Source organism: Physeter macrocephalus, chromosome 7 (assembly GCF_002837175.3).
Source record: "Physeter macrocephalus isolate SW-GA chromosome 7, ASM283717v5, whole genome shotgun sequence".
In the NCBI taxonomy this organism is placed as follows: Eukaryota; Metazoa; Chordata; class Mammalia; order Artiodactyla; family Physeteridae; genus Physeter; species Physeter macrocephalus.
Genome location: NC_041220.1, coordinates 115,907,837 through 115,923,362, shown reverse-complemented (window position 1 = coordinate 115,923,362; position 15,526 = coordinate 115,907,837).

Below are 15,526 nucleotides of genomic sequence, written 5' to 3'. Positions count from 1 at the left end.
CACATCTCAACAAATGACACAATTTCGTTCCTTTTTATGGCTATATATGTACCACATATATATTCCATGGTATATATGTACCACATCTTCTTTATCCATTCGTCTGTCGATGGGCATTTAGGTTGCTTCCATGACCAGTCTATTGTAAATAGTACTGCAATGAACATTGGGGTGCATGTATCTTTTTGAATTATGGTTTTCTCTGGGTATATGCCCAATAGTGGGATTGCTGGATCATATGGTAGTTCTATATTTAGTTCTTAAAGGAACCTCCATATTGTTCTCCATACTGGCTGTATCAATTTACATCCCCACCAACAGTGCAAGAGGATTCCCTTTTGTCCACACCCTCTCCAGCATTTGTTGTTTGTAGATTTTCTGATGATGCCCATTCTAACTGGTGTGAGGTGATACCTCATTGTAGTTTTGCTAGGAGGTGGATCAGAAAAGATCTTGCTGTGATTTTTGTCAAAGAGTGTTCTTCCTATATTTTCCTCTAAGAGTTTTATAGTGTCCAGTCTTACATTTAGGTATCTAATCCACTTTGAGTTTATTTTTGTGTACGGTGTTAGGGAGTGTTCTAATTTCATTCTTTTATATGTGACAGTTGTACTTCTTTTTTTCCGATTTGTATTTCTTTTTCTTCTCTGATTGCCTTGGCTAGGACTTCCAAAACTGTATTGAATAATAGTGGTGAGAGTGGACATCCTTGTCTTGTTCCTGATCTTAGAGGAAATGCTTTCAGTTTTTCATCATTGAGAATGATGTTTGCTGTGGGTTTGTCATATATGGCCTTTATTATGTTGAGGTAGGTTCCCTATATGCCCACTTTCTGGAGAGTTTTTATCATAAATGGGTGTTGAATTTTGTCAAAAGCTTTTTCTGCATCTATTGAGATGATCATATGGTTTTTCTCTTTCAATTTGTTAATATGGTTTATCACATTGATTGATTTGCATATACTAGCCTATATTAAAGAATCATTGGATCCCTGGGATAAATCCCACTTGATCATGGTGTATGACCCTTTTAATGTGTGGTTGGATTCTATTTGCTAGTATTTTGTTGAGGATTTTTGCATCTATATTCATCAGTGGTATTGGTCTGTCATTTTCTTTTTTTGTAGTATCTTTGTCTGGTTTTGGTATCAGGGTGATGGTGGCCTCACAGAATGAGTTTGGGAGTGTTCCTTCCTCTGCCATTTTTTGGAAGAGTTTGAGAAGGATGGTGTTAGCTCTTCTCTAAATGTTTGATAGAATTCACCTGAGAAGCCATCTGGTCCTGGACTTTTGTTTGTGCGAAGATTTTTAATCACAGTTTCAATTTCATTCCTTGTGATTCATCATTTCATATTTTCTATTTCTTCCTGGTTCAGTCTTGGAAGGTTATACCTTTCTAAGAATTTGTCCATTTCTTCCAGGTTGTCTATTTTATTGGCATAGAGTTTCTTGTAATAGTCTCTTAGCATGCTTTGTACTTCTGTGGTGACTGTTGTAACTTCTTTTTTATTTCTAATTTTATTGATTTGACTGCTCTTCCTCTTTTTCTTGATGAGTCTGGCTAATGGTTTATCAATTTTGTTTATCTTCTCTAAGCACCACTTTTAGTTTTATTGATCCTTGCTGTTGTTTTCTTTGTTTCTATTTCATTTATTTCTGCTCTGATCTTTATAATTTCTTTCCTTCTGCTAACTTTGAGTTTTGTTTGTTCTCTTTCTCCAGTTCCTTTAAGTGTAAGGTTAGATTGTTTATTTGAGATTTTTCTTGTTTCTTGAGGTAGGCTTGTAGAGCTATAAACTTCTCTCTTAGAACTGCTTTTGCTGCATCTCATAGGTTTTGGATTGTCATGTTTTCACTGTTATTTGTCTCTAGATATTTTTTGATTTCTTCAGTGATCTCTTGGTTATTTAGTAATGTATTGTTTAGCCTCCATGTATTTGTGTTTTTTACGTTTTTTTCCCTGTAATTCATTTCTAATCTCATAGCATCGTGGTCAGAAAAGATGCTTGATATAATTTCAGTTTTCTTAAATTTACTGTGGCTTGATTTTTGACCCAAGATGTGATCTATCCTGGAGAATGCTCCATGAACACTTGAGAAGAAAGTGCAATCTGCAGTTTTTGGATGGAATGTCCTATAAATATCAATTAAATCTATCTGGTCTATTGTGTCATTTAAAGCTTATGTTTCCTTATTAATTATGTTTGGATAATCTTTCCATTGGTGTAAGTGAGGTGTTAAAGTCCCCCACTATTATTTTGTTACTGTTGCTTTCCTCTTTTATAGCTGTTATCATTTGCCTTATGTATTGAGGTGCTCCTCTGTTGGTTGCATATATATTTATAATTGTTATATCTTCTTCTTGGATTGATCCCTTGATCATTATTTAGTGTCCTTCCTTGTCTCTTGTAACATTCTTTATTTTAAAGTCTATTTTATCTGATATGAGTATTACTACTCCAGCTTTCTTTTGATTTCCATTTGCATCAGATGTCTTTTTCCATCCCCTCACTTTCAGTCTATATGTGCCCCTATGTCTGAAGTGGGTCTCTTGTAGACAGCATATATATGGGTCTTGTTTTTGTATCCATTCAGCAAGCCTGTGCCTTTTGGTTGGAGCATTTAATCCATTCACATTTAAGGTTATTATCAATATGTATGTTCCTATGACCATATTCTTAATGTTTTGGGTTTGTTTTTGTAGGTCCTTTTCCTCTCTTGTGTTTCCCACTTAGAGAAGTTCCTTTAGCATTTGTTGTAGAGCTGGTTTGTTGGTGCTGAATTCTCTTAGCTTTTGCTTGTCTGTAAAGCTTTTGATTTCTCCATCGAATCTGAATGAGATCCTTGCTGGGTAGAGTAATCTTGGTTTTAGGTTCTTCCCTTTCATCCCTTTAAGTGTATCATGCCACTGACTTCTGGCTTGTAGAGTTTCTGCTGAGAAATCAACTGTTAACCTTATGGGAGTTCCCTTATATGTTATTTGTCATTTTCCCCTTGCTGCTTTCAATAATTTTTCTTTGTCTTTAATTTTTGCCAATTTGATTACTATGTGTCTCGGCCTGTTTCTCCTTGGGTTTATCCTGGCTGGGACTCTGCGCTTCTTGGTTTTGGGTGGCTATTTCCTTTCCCATGTTAGGGAAGTTTTTGACTATAATCTCTTCAAATATTTTCTTGGGTCCTTTCTCTCTCTCTTCTCCTTCTGGGACCCCTAACATGCGAATGTTGTGGCGTTTAATGTTGTCCCAGAGGTCTCTTAGGCTGTCTTCATTTCTTTTCATTCTTTTTTCTTTATTTTTTTCTGCAGCAGTGAATTCCACCATCTGTCTTTCAGGTCACTTATCCGTTCTTCTGCCTCAGTTATTGTGCTATTGATTCCTTCTAGTGTAGTTTTCATTTCAGTTATAGTATTGTTCATCTCTGTTTGTTTGTTCTTTAATTCTTCTAGGTCTTTGTTAAACATTTCTTGCATCTTCCTTTTTTTTTCTTTTGCACTACACGGGCCTCTCACTGTTGTGGCCTCTCCTGTTGCGGAACACAGTCTCCTGACGCGCAGCCTCAGCGGCCATGGCTCACGGGCCCAGCCGCTCTGTGGCATGTGGGATCTTCCCAGACCAGGGTATGAACCCATATCCCCTGCATCGGCAGGCGGACTCTCAACCACTGCGCCACCAGGGAAGCCCTCTTGCATCTTCTTGATCTTTCTCTGGTGGATGAGGCTATCTAAGAGACTTGTGTAAGTTTCCTGATGGGAGGGACTGGTGGTGGGTAGAGCTGGCTGTTGCTCTGGTGGACAGAGGTCAGTAAAACTTTAATCTGCTTGACTGCTGATGGGTGGGGCTGTGTTCCCTCCCTGTTGGTTGGTTGGTCTGAGGCAACCCAACACTGGAGCCTACCCGGGCTCTTTGGTGGGGCTAATTGCAGACTCTGGGAGGGCTCACGCCAACGAGTACTTCCCAGAATCTGCTGCCAGTGTCCTTGTCCTCACGGTGAGACAGAGCCACCCCCCCCGCCTCTGCAGGAGACCCTCCAACACTTGCAGGTAGGTCTGGTTCAGTCTCCCCTGGGGTCACTGCTCTTTACCCTGGGTCCTGATGCACACACTATTTGTGTGTGCCCTCCAAGAGTGGAGTCTCTGGGTCCCCCAGTCCTGTCAAAGTCCTGCCATCAAATCCCACTAGGTTTCAAAGTCTGATTCTCTAGGAATTCCTCCTCCCATTGCCAGACCCCCAGGTTCAGAAGCCTGATGTGGGGCTCAGAACCTTCCCGGCAGTCTGTGGAATTCTGTGGTATAAGTGTTCTCCAGTCTGTGAGTCACCCACCCAACAGCTATGGGATTTGGTTTTATTGTGATTGCGCCCCTCCTACTGTCTCATTGTGGCTTCTCTTTTGTCTTTAGGTGTGGGATATCTTTTTTGGTGAGTGCCAGTGTCTTCCTGTCAATGATTGTTCAGCAGTTAGTTGTGATTCTGGTGTTCTCAAAAGAGGGAGTGAGAGCAAGTCTTTCTGGAAGTATATTTTAATATACGCATTTTCTACTTTTTTGATGAGGTTAAAATTTTCATTTCTTTCAAGAATTGAAACATTTTTATGATGATGATGTAAAATTTCTCTCAGATAATCCCCATATGTGGTTCATCTCATTTTTTGTGCCTGTTGACTGTCTTTTCTCACTCAAGCTGTGATTTTCTTGGTTCTCCGTGAAGGGTAGAAGAATATGCTATCCCAAAATATGCTTCTTTGTCATAAGGATTATTTTGAGCTGATTGTTTTTAACGAAAAGCAGACACTGGAGAAGCTCTATAAAGAGTAAAATTTACCATTTTGTAAGGGAAATTTACCTTTATAATGGAAATCTCCATTTGTAAGTGTGTCACCCCTTCTGTACCAGGAGGAGGAGGATGACTCTAAATCACAAGAAACTCTTATCAGTGGAGAAGATGCCAGACTTAAATCTGCATAACAATCTTACTGTACTTTTCCTGGTCACCTCCGGTAACTGGCCATCTCCCAACATCTTTTTGCTTTAGCTGAAGATGGTATTTAAGGTGGTGGCTTGGGACCTTTCTGAGACTTTTACTCAGGTTTATTAGGTATCTCCCACATTTACTTGAGGTATACATGTTAATAAACTTCTGTGTGTTTTTCTCTTGTTACTCTTTCTTTTATTATGGGCGGGTGGGGGGCAGGTCTCAGCGAAGAACCTAGAAAGTAGGGGGAAGATTATTTTTCCTCCTCCACATTGGTAGGATAGCGATTTCAATTACATTCTGGACATTTTGGGTATTATGTTGGGAGACTCTGGTCCCCTGTAAAGGTCCTGGCCTACTTTTGTGGACTGTGGTTTTGATGACAATCTGGTTTTCAGAGCTAGTATGCTTTGTCTACCTGACACTGCTGGGGCTCCTGCTCAGTCCCTGCTGGTGCCCCTTCTGACTGTGTGGGGGAGTGAGGATGGGAGATAGTGGGTCCCAGGGAGACACAGAGTGAGTTTTTCCCAGGCTTTATCTCTATTTCCCCCACATCCCAGATAGGCTCCCTTTCAATCTCTGCTGGTGTAACCAGGGAAGGAAAGGGCCACCCACCTGGGCCACTACCGATGAGGGTGGGGGAGGGGGAATGTATCAGGATGTACCTGGTCTGGGTCTAGGGCCCAAGAACTGAGCTATGCTTCTGTCTGGGATTCTTATGATATTGGTAATGCCTACTGAGAAGATACTTCCTCCCCATTTCCCATGCCCCAAAAGTGACATCGCTTCTCATTTAGAGAAGATACCTATTATCCTCTGCCTCCCAGTATCAATCTTCATCCAATCCTCCAAGACCTGTTCTAAAACCTTTTCCTAAACTCACTGTACTAGAGAATCAATTACACTGGAGAATCTCACTGAAAACTACAAAAGATCTATGAAGTAAGTATAGGACTCTTGTCTGTCACAAAGATGGAAATAACAAAGACCTCTGTCCCTCCTCCCCTGCCAGGCATGCCCACAAGCCTGCTCTGGTACAGTTTACCTCCATCTAGAACTTCTTTGTGTGAAAGGGACCCCTGCCCAAGAGCAATCCCATCTCACAAAAATCCTGACTACTGAAGAAGAAAAGCAGGGCTCAAAAAAGGAAGCCCTTACCCCAGACAAATTTTTATAAAAAAGACCCCTGATTGCTTACTCACTTCAATACATGGCTGTAAAAAGACATATGTAACTTCAAGGCTGGGGACTGTGCAGTCTCTTTCCTTCCTGTATGCAGAACATGAATGGGGAAAAGAAGACCTTGTTTTTAAATTTTGAGTCAGTGGTTTTATTTATAAAATTATATATATAAAGGATGTATGTCTTATACATCATTTTTATATAAATGCTAGTATATTCTGCATACTGGTCTGAACTTTGCTTCTTATATTATCACTATATCCTGGAGATTTTTCCTTAGCATCTATATAGATCTGTGTTATTTTGTGGAACAGGGTATAGAATTCCAGTGTTCATTTGTAGCATACCTGATCAAATTTGTCTCCTACAAGTGGATATTTAGGTGATTTCTTGTATTTTTGCTATTGTAAGTATTGCTGGAGGATGTGCAAATATCACATGTGCAAATGTCTGTAGGATAATTAGTAACAGTAGAATTATATTACTAGTATTATTATTTTGTGTTTGTCCAATCTTTACCCTTCTTTGATCATAAAAGAAGCATCATAAAAACAGAAGAAAAAAATTGCTTTTAGATAAGCCCAGCTTTTATCACCATTAAAGAAACTTTAACATTCTAGAGTACAAGAAAGCCCTTATATGCTGAACAGCATTAAAAATTAAATTTGAAGCTTCCCTGGTGGCGCAGTGGTTAAGAGTCTGCCTGCCAATGCAGGGGACACGGGTTCGTGCCCCGGTCCGGGAAGATCTCACATGCCGTGGAGTGGCTGGGCCCGTGAGCCATGGCCGCTGAGCCTGCGCGTCCGGAGCCTGTGCTCAGCAATGGGAGAGGCCACAACAGTGAGAGGACAGCGTGTCGCACAAAAAAAAAAAAAAAAAATTTAAATTTGATATATAACATATTGGTCTTTTAAGATAATAACAAATTTTTGAAACTAGATTTTATGTGGATCATATTTACAAGTTAATTATTTTTTAGTTCACTAATGTTATAAATCCTCTAGTTAAAACTTTTCAAATGGATGACATTCTACATGTGTTGGCTTTCCAAAGCTTCTCTTACCAAACATTTGTTCGTATTCTATCATTCTGAGACTTAGGTTAAACCATTCCATTGGTTTATATGAAGATGGCTTGGTCATCCAGAAAATTTACTTCAGGAAGTTGTAAAACCCTTATCATGTTTCAGTTATTAGGAATTCCAAATTGGAAATTAATCTTCCTCAGACTTTCGAGAAGTTCTTCCTATCATGGAAATAAATTTGAAATCAACCTTTTCTTCATGTCCACCTGCCATCTTTATAAAAGTCAAAACCATATGTGCTTGGTCTTTGAAGTACAATTTTGTCCTCTAATGATATCCTTCACATAACAGCATTATTCCACTAGCCCTAACTTCTCATTGCCCAACTAGAGCCAAATTCAGCAGAAGAATGACAAATGTGTGTGCAGATGGGTGATGCTGGGGTAAAAATGTCAACAGAAAGTGCCCAGATAAAATGGCATGCAAAATGAGCCAATATGGGCTAAATATTTAGGGCAATTTCTGGTTTGAATTACAAAATCATTTTTTCCTAGACGAAACAATTCTTGGAACAGAGGATCTATTGTTTATTTGTTCAAAATATATGTCATAGCCTTGTACCAAGTAATTGTGATTAATGTGTGCTGATTCATTTAATTGTACAATCAATGAAACTCCATTTTTGTGAGTAAAATATGGGTTCACTGAACTGAACAAAAGCAGATTCTAATTCACAAATCAGGAAGTCTTAACCATCATCTTATTGCTAAAACCTTTGTGCTAAGTAAATGTTTATCTCATTTTAATTCAGAGATATCAAAAGTAGAAAGCTTTTACACTGCTAGTATCAGCTGATGGAAAGTTTAACATGTGAGGTAGAGTCCTACAGAGCACAAGATGGGCTCTAGCCTTCGGAAACAAAAACTTGGGTCAAATAAAAAGAAGGCCATTTTGAGGGATTAATGATATAGCTCTTGGATAGCTGAATGTAAAAAACATATGGAAAAGAAAATCAAAAGGAAAGCCGCTCCATTTTTCAATCACACGTCACAAAGGTAAGCCCAGAATGCTTTAAAGCCTATCAGTTATGGTGCCTCGTTTTCTGCATACCAACCCATATAATCTTGTCATTCAGGAATCCTGGAATCATTTTTGAAAGACTGAAATGTGCACTTTTCTTCCATGTTCATTATTCACGATGTGTTCAAAGTACTGCATCTGCCCTTATTAGAAAACTTCACACATAAAATATTGTTTTAAACAACTGCACTGTATATTCTTTGGGTCTCAAAAGTCTTAAGCAGTCAGATACTGTATGAAAATGCCTTTTTGAAAACTTTGAAAAATCTATGTAATAAGCCTTGGTTGCAAAGAATCTGGTTTACAGCACCTCAACCAGAGCGCCAAAGCACATTATTGTTGCACAGACAGGTAAGAGTTTTGCCCAAGAAGATGAAGAGGGGCAGTACCTGGAGTAGGTAGACTCTGGACCAGCAGCTTCCACCCAGGAACAGGCTCTTTCATTTAGGTCTCTTTGCTGGGCACTCGCCGGCAGAATAGAGTCTGATGGCACAGCACTACCTTGCCCCAGCAGGCAGGGCATGGGGAGTCACATTCACACATGCCTCTCCTCTGTAATGTGCACAGCCCACCCACCAAAATGCTGGCCCCTAATGACACCTACTTCAGCAGTCAGGGCAAGATGTACCCGTGTGAGCTCCTAGATGAGTCTGCATTCCTGACCTTTAATGGGAGCAGTCTGAAGTCTGAGGAACAGTCCCTTGGAGTGGCAAGTGGCTAGTGTTGGAGAGGCTGAGCAAGAATCATGAAAAGAGAAGTTCTATGCAAAATGTATCAAATATTTTTATTGTTGTCAAACTAGATGACTATTCTAAAGAGGCACAGGCATTCTGCAAATTAGAATTTTATCATTTGGCACAATTAAGTGGACTGGATTCAAAATGAATTCAAATTTTTTAATGACCAACATTCTAATTCATCAAGAAAATGCAAATTAAAGCCATAGTGAGATATTACTACACATTTACCAGAACGGCTAAAATTTAAAAAGACACCTAATATTAAGTATTGACAAGGATGTAGAGCAATTTGATCTCTCATACGCTGCTGGTGGGAATGTGAAATGGTACAGCCACTACGGAAATTTGTTTGATAGCTTCAAAAGTTAAATCTAGGGCTTCCCTGGTGGAGCAGTGGTTGAGAATCTGCCTGCTAATGCAGGGGACACGGGTTCAAGCCCTGGTCCGGGAGGATCCCACATGCCGCGGAGCAACTAGGCCCTGAGCCACAACTACTGAGCCTGCGCGTCTGGAGCCTGTGCTCCACAACAAGAGAGGCCGCAACAGTGAGAGGCCCGCGCACCACGGTGAAGAGTGGCCCCTGCTTGCCACAACTAGAGAAAGCCCTCGCACGGAAACAAAGACCCAACACAGCAAAAATGAATTAATAAATTAATAAACTCCTAAAAAGCCCTCGCATGGAAACAAAGACCCAACACAGCAAAAATGAATTAATAAATTAATAAACTCCTAAAAAAAAAAGTTAAATCTACACCTACCATATACCCAGTCATTCCATTCTTCAGTATTTATTTACTCAAGAGAAATGGAAACATATGTCTACACAGATTTATACACAAATGTTCATAGCAGCTTTACTCACAGTAGCCCCCAAATGGAAACATTCCAAACACCATCAACAGGGGAATGGATAAAGAAAATGTACAATATATAGTCATACAATGAAATACTACTCAGTGATAAGAAGAACTATTGAAACACACAACAACATGGATGAATTTCAAAAGCAATATGCTAAATGAAAAATCCAAACTGAAATGGGTACATTCAATATGATTCCATTGATATAAAATACAAACTAGTCTATAGTGACAAAATGCAGATCAATGGTTGCTTCTGGCCCTTAGCAAAGGAAGAGAGAGACTGCAAAGGGGCACAGGAAGTCTTTGAAGATGATGGAAATATATTGTATCTTAATCTCTCTGGAGATCCATGGATATATACAAATGTCAAAACTCAAAATTTTATACTTGAAATTGATGCAGTCAATGTACATGTTATTCCTCAATAACACATATTTTGAGGCTCTCTGGTTAGGTGCATACACATTAAACTTTGTTATATCTTCTTGGAAAATTGATCCCATTTATTATTTAATGGCCCTTTTTATCCCTGATTAGTTTCCTCGCTCTAAGTCTTCTCTGAAATTAACTTAAGTACTCCAACTTTTTTTTATTAGTGTTAGCATGATATATCTTTCTCCATCCTTTTATTTTTAATCTATATGTATCTTTATATTTAAAATGGATCTCTTGTAGAAAACATATAGCTGGGTGTGTGTTTCGACCTACTCTGACAATCTCTGTGTTTTATTTGATGTTTTTAGACCATTGATGTTTAAAGTTATTATTGATACAGATAAATTAATATCTACCATATTTGTTACCGTTTTCTGTTCATTGCCCTTGTTCTTTGTTCCTGTTTTGTCCTCTACTCTTTTTCTGCCTTTTGTGCTTTTCACTGAGCATTTTATGTAATTACATTTTCTTTCCTCTCTGCTTGTCAATTATATCTTTTTTTCTTAATTTTTTCAGTGGTTGCCCTAGATTTTGCAGTATACATTTACAACTAATCTACCTGTAATTTCAAATAACCCTGTACAGCTTCACACATAGGCTTAGAAAACAATAGGTAACCTTCCATAACAAAGTATTCCTAATTCTTCTCTCTTGTCCTTTGTGTCATTGCTGTCATTCATTTCACTTATACATAAGCATATATAATTGAATACTTTGTTGCTGATCACTACTTTGAACAAACTGTCATCTGTTAGATCAATTATGAATAAAAAAATAAAATAAAAATTTTTATTTTCCCTTCACTTATTCCTTCTCCAGTGCTCTTCCTTTCTTTATTTAGATCTGGGTTTCTGACTTATATCATTTCCCTTCTCTCTAAGGAACTTCTTTTAACAATTCGTGCAAGTTAGGCCTATTCTTGAGGCAGCAAATTCCCTCAACTTTTGTTTGTTTGAGAAACTCTTTACTTCTCCTTTACTTTTGAAGGATAATTTTGCAGGATATAGAATTCTAAGCAGGTGGGTTTTTTCTCTCAACTATTTAAATATTTCACTCCGCACTCTTTTTGTTTGCATGCTTTATGAAGAGAAGTCAGATATAATTATCTCTGCTCCTTTACAGGTAAGATGTTGTTTTCCTTTGGCTTCTTTTAGATTTTTTCTTAATCCTTCATTTCCTGCAGTTTGAATATGATATGCCTAGGTGTAGTTTTGTTTTATTTTGTTTGGCATTTACCCTACTCAATTTCTTTGGGCTTCTTGGGTCTGTGTTTTGGTGTCTGACATTAATTTGGGGAAATTTTAAGTTACTAGGTTTCAAATATTTCTTTCTGTTCCTTTCTCTCTTCTCCTTCTGTAATTCCCATTATGTGTATGTTACAGCTTTTGTGGTTTTCTCACAGTTCTTGGATATTGTTCTTTTTAATTTTTTCCAGTCTTATTTCTTGTTACCTTCAGTTTTGAAAGTTTCTTTTGATATATCCAAAAGCTCAGAGATTATTTCCTCAGCAGTGTCTATTCTACTAATGAGCTCATCAAAGGCATTCTTCATTTCTTTTACAGTGTTTCTGATCTCTAACATTTCTTTTTGATTCTTTCTTAGAATTTCCATTTCTCTGCTTACACAGAGAAATCTGTGTTTCTTGCACACTGTTCTTGCACACTGTCCACTTTTTCTATTAAATTCCTTAGCATATTAATCACAATTTTTTCAAATACTGGGATTTGATCATTTCAACATTGAATGTCATATCTGACTCTGATTCTGATGTTAGTCTGCCTTTTCAAACTGGTTTTTGCTTTTTAGTATGCCTCGTAATTTTTTCTTGTTAGTGGAACATGATGTACTAAGTAAAAGGAACTAAAGTAAATAGGTCTTTATGATGTGGTGTAAGGCGTAAGGGGAGAGGAAACATTCTACAGTCTTATGACTTGATTGTAGTCTTTTAAAGTGTCTATGTCCCTAGACTGTGAATTTCACAGTGCTTCTCAATCCTCTAGATATCCTGTTCCTTTTAAGTGGGACAGGATGCCTAGAGGAGACTGAAATTTCAATGTTAGCTTAAAATCAATACACTGAAACCTGAAGTCATCATCTTCTCCATTTTAGGACCAGCTCTTTCTTCTGATAATTAATTGTTACACGGTTTTAGTCACTGGAAATTGAAAACTTGAATGTAACTTATTTTTCTTTCTTGTTTCCCTCAATCCCCAATAACTAAGATCTACAAGATTTTGTAATGATCCTGGCATGTTTATTTCCATTCAAACTGCTTCCCTTTCTACTGCTGTTCTAGCCAAGTCCTAGGCAAGCAGGTCTGACAGTGACTACATCATGCTTTTCTCCAGCAGTCCTCCAGTTGGTGTTCCTACAGAATCAATCACCTGGGAAGATTCAGAAATAATGATTCCTGGTACCACCCACAAAGAGTCTTATTTAGTAGGTTTAGAGTAGCCTCAGCACAGGAATTTTTTAAACTTCCTCAGATAGTTCCAATGGGTTGAAAATTACGCCTTTATTCTATTTTATCTTCACCATTCTCAACTAGTTTTCTTTGCTTGAAAGACCCTCTTTTCTCACCTCTGTCTAAATTTTGACTATTCTTTAAGATTTTGCTTAAATTCTGTTACTTAATTGACCCTTCACTTACCACCCTTCATTGAAGTTGTCTATTAACATGAATTTGCTTTATGTTTCCAGCCAGATTAAGTATTCTTAATGAGCAAGGATGAAAATATGAGCTTGCCATCCTTCTCACAATGTCTAATATAGTAATAATGATGATGATATGTTCTATAATACAGAAGGAAAAATATATATGCACCACTTGGAAGGAAAAAATATAGTGTTCTTCAGGATTATGATAGAATTTATAAATTTTATTGATTTTTAAATTATGTGTTCTTGCAAAAAATGGCTGATTCATATTATAAAGCATTGTAAGACTAGTACTAATATCTTAGTACTAGTACTTAAATATCTTGATCATTCTAATTATTTTCCAAAAGCTATAATATAAAATATCCTAGACAAACATAAGCACTTTGCATTTTGGTTACATCCTCAGACCTTTATTAAATGGTGACTTTGGCAAAGGTTTTTTTTTTTTTTCTATCAAAGTAAGTAAAAAGGATGATTTTAAGATCTAAGAGTACAAATTTTCAGAACCGCTAATGAAAAGAGAATATACAAACAAATGCCTAGAAATAAAACTTTGGGTTGCATTTTAGGATAATGTAACTTACTGTTATAATTAAATGAATTATTTGTTTACAACTGCTTAGTCATATATATTTACATTTGCATGATCACAGCCCATACAAACAATTTTTATCCTTCTACAGCTGTCAATTGACTTGTAGCACACACAAAAAATCAAATGGAATCTTTATATAACTTTTTTCCAAAAAATTACAACTTAGAAGCTGAGTATTTTCTGCAAGAATATTTCAAATTTCACCTAAGCTATATTAAAAAAATCAGTGCTTAATACAAATAAAACCCATTTTATTTAACTCTTGGATAAGAAATATTGCCAAAATTTTCGAAGCATAGAAGAGTTTCCTATTTCTAACCAGTGCTAGGTGCTAAGCTTAACTCTTAAGTTACATGGTAACCACAGGTGGGGCAGAATTTAAATAATTTATATGCACATCTATATGATCCCTCATCTATTTAATATAAAGAAAATTGAGTTATATCGGGCTTCCCTGGTGGCTCAGTGGTTGAGAGTCCGCCTGCCGATGCAGGGGACACGGGTTCGTGCCCCGGTCCGGGAAGATCCCGCATGCCACGGAGCGGCTGGGCCCGTGAGCCATGGCCGCTGAGCCTGCGCGTCCGGAGCCTGTGCTCCGCAACCGGAGAGGCCGCAGCAGTGAGAGGCCCGCGTACCGCAAAAAAACAAAAAACAACAAAAAAAACACCATTCATTTAATAAACAATTATTGAGCCTTCAAAATGTTTAACAAAGGACTGAACAAGATATTTTAAGGTATACAAAAAAGTTATCACACATAATCCCACGCTTTAGAGGTGTAATAGCTAGGAGGAGAAATAATATTTTTTAAATGTATCCAAATAACTGTAGTACAGTGAAAGATGATAAGTATCATGAGAAAAGTTGCTTAAATTATACAGTATCTTAAAGTTCAGAGAGATTGCTTTTAATTTAGTATATCAGATACCTGAGTATCAAGAAACCTGGGTCCCAATTCCTGATGTAATAGAAATCTAGTATGTTTCATTTGAAATGTAGCAATTTCTCCCTTGTTCATAGTCCTCATCTATAAATTTTCCTAAATACGCCCGTATCTTTGGTACAGAGATGTGACAATAAATGCTTTGTCAGTTGTATAAATTGTGGTGATGCTAGCTGATGAAACAAGTAAACCCCTAACTCACAGTGGTTTACCCCAATGGCAGTGTATTTCTCATTCCTATAAAGTCTGAAAAGGATGTTCCTGATCAGCAGAAAGCAATTCAGACATTCAACTGTCTTTTATTTGTAGTTCTGTTATTTTTAACGTATATCTCCCAAGGTCATGCTGGAGATATCTCCATTCCAAACAGCCAGAAAGGAAAGGAACTAGGAGGATAGGAGGCTCTTATGAGCCAGCCTGAAAGGTTCATCATTTGTGTATTAGCTAAAGCTCAGTCACATGATAACACCAAATTCCACAGCAAGGCATCTGTGTCACTGTTATGATCAACACTTATGGGTCCAATAAGAGCATGGCTTGTTAAACTTTCAAATTTTTCCTGGATACCACAAGCTTGTCTTATAGAACTGAGTTTTTGATTATTGGAATATCAATTGTTATGCCCACCTCCCAAACTGTTCTAAGAAAGTGCCCTGTCCATAGCAAGTACTGCTACCATTACTAGGCTGTGAATATACGTGCACTTTTCTGGACTCCAGATATGAGTGTTTATTTGAGGTGCTCTGTTCTTGCCCGTTCTTCGATGTCACCAGCATCTTCACCAGTCAGTCACTCAAACACTTAGCGAGAGCCTATGTGCTGATAACTACTGGGGACCAGAACTTTTAAAGAACTCTAATGGCTCTTCATGAACTTCATTAGTTAACTATAGTCTGGACCTAGTTGATCCTGCTAGTCTAATCCTGCTCGTCTTTTTTTTTTTTTTTGGCGGTACGCGGGCCTCTCACCGTTGTGGCCTCTCCCGTTGCGGAGCACAGGCTCCGGACGCGCAGGCGCAGCGGCCATGGCTCACGGGC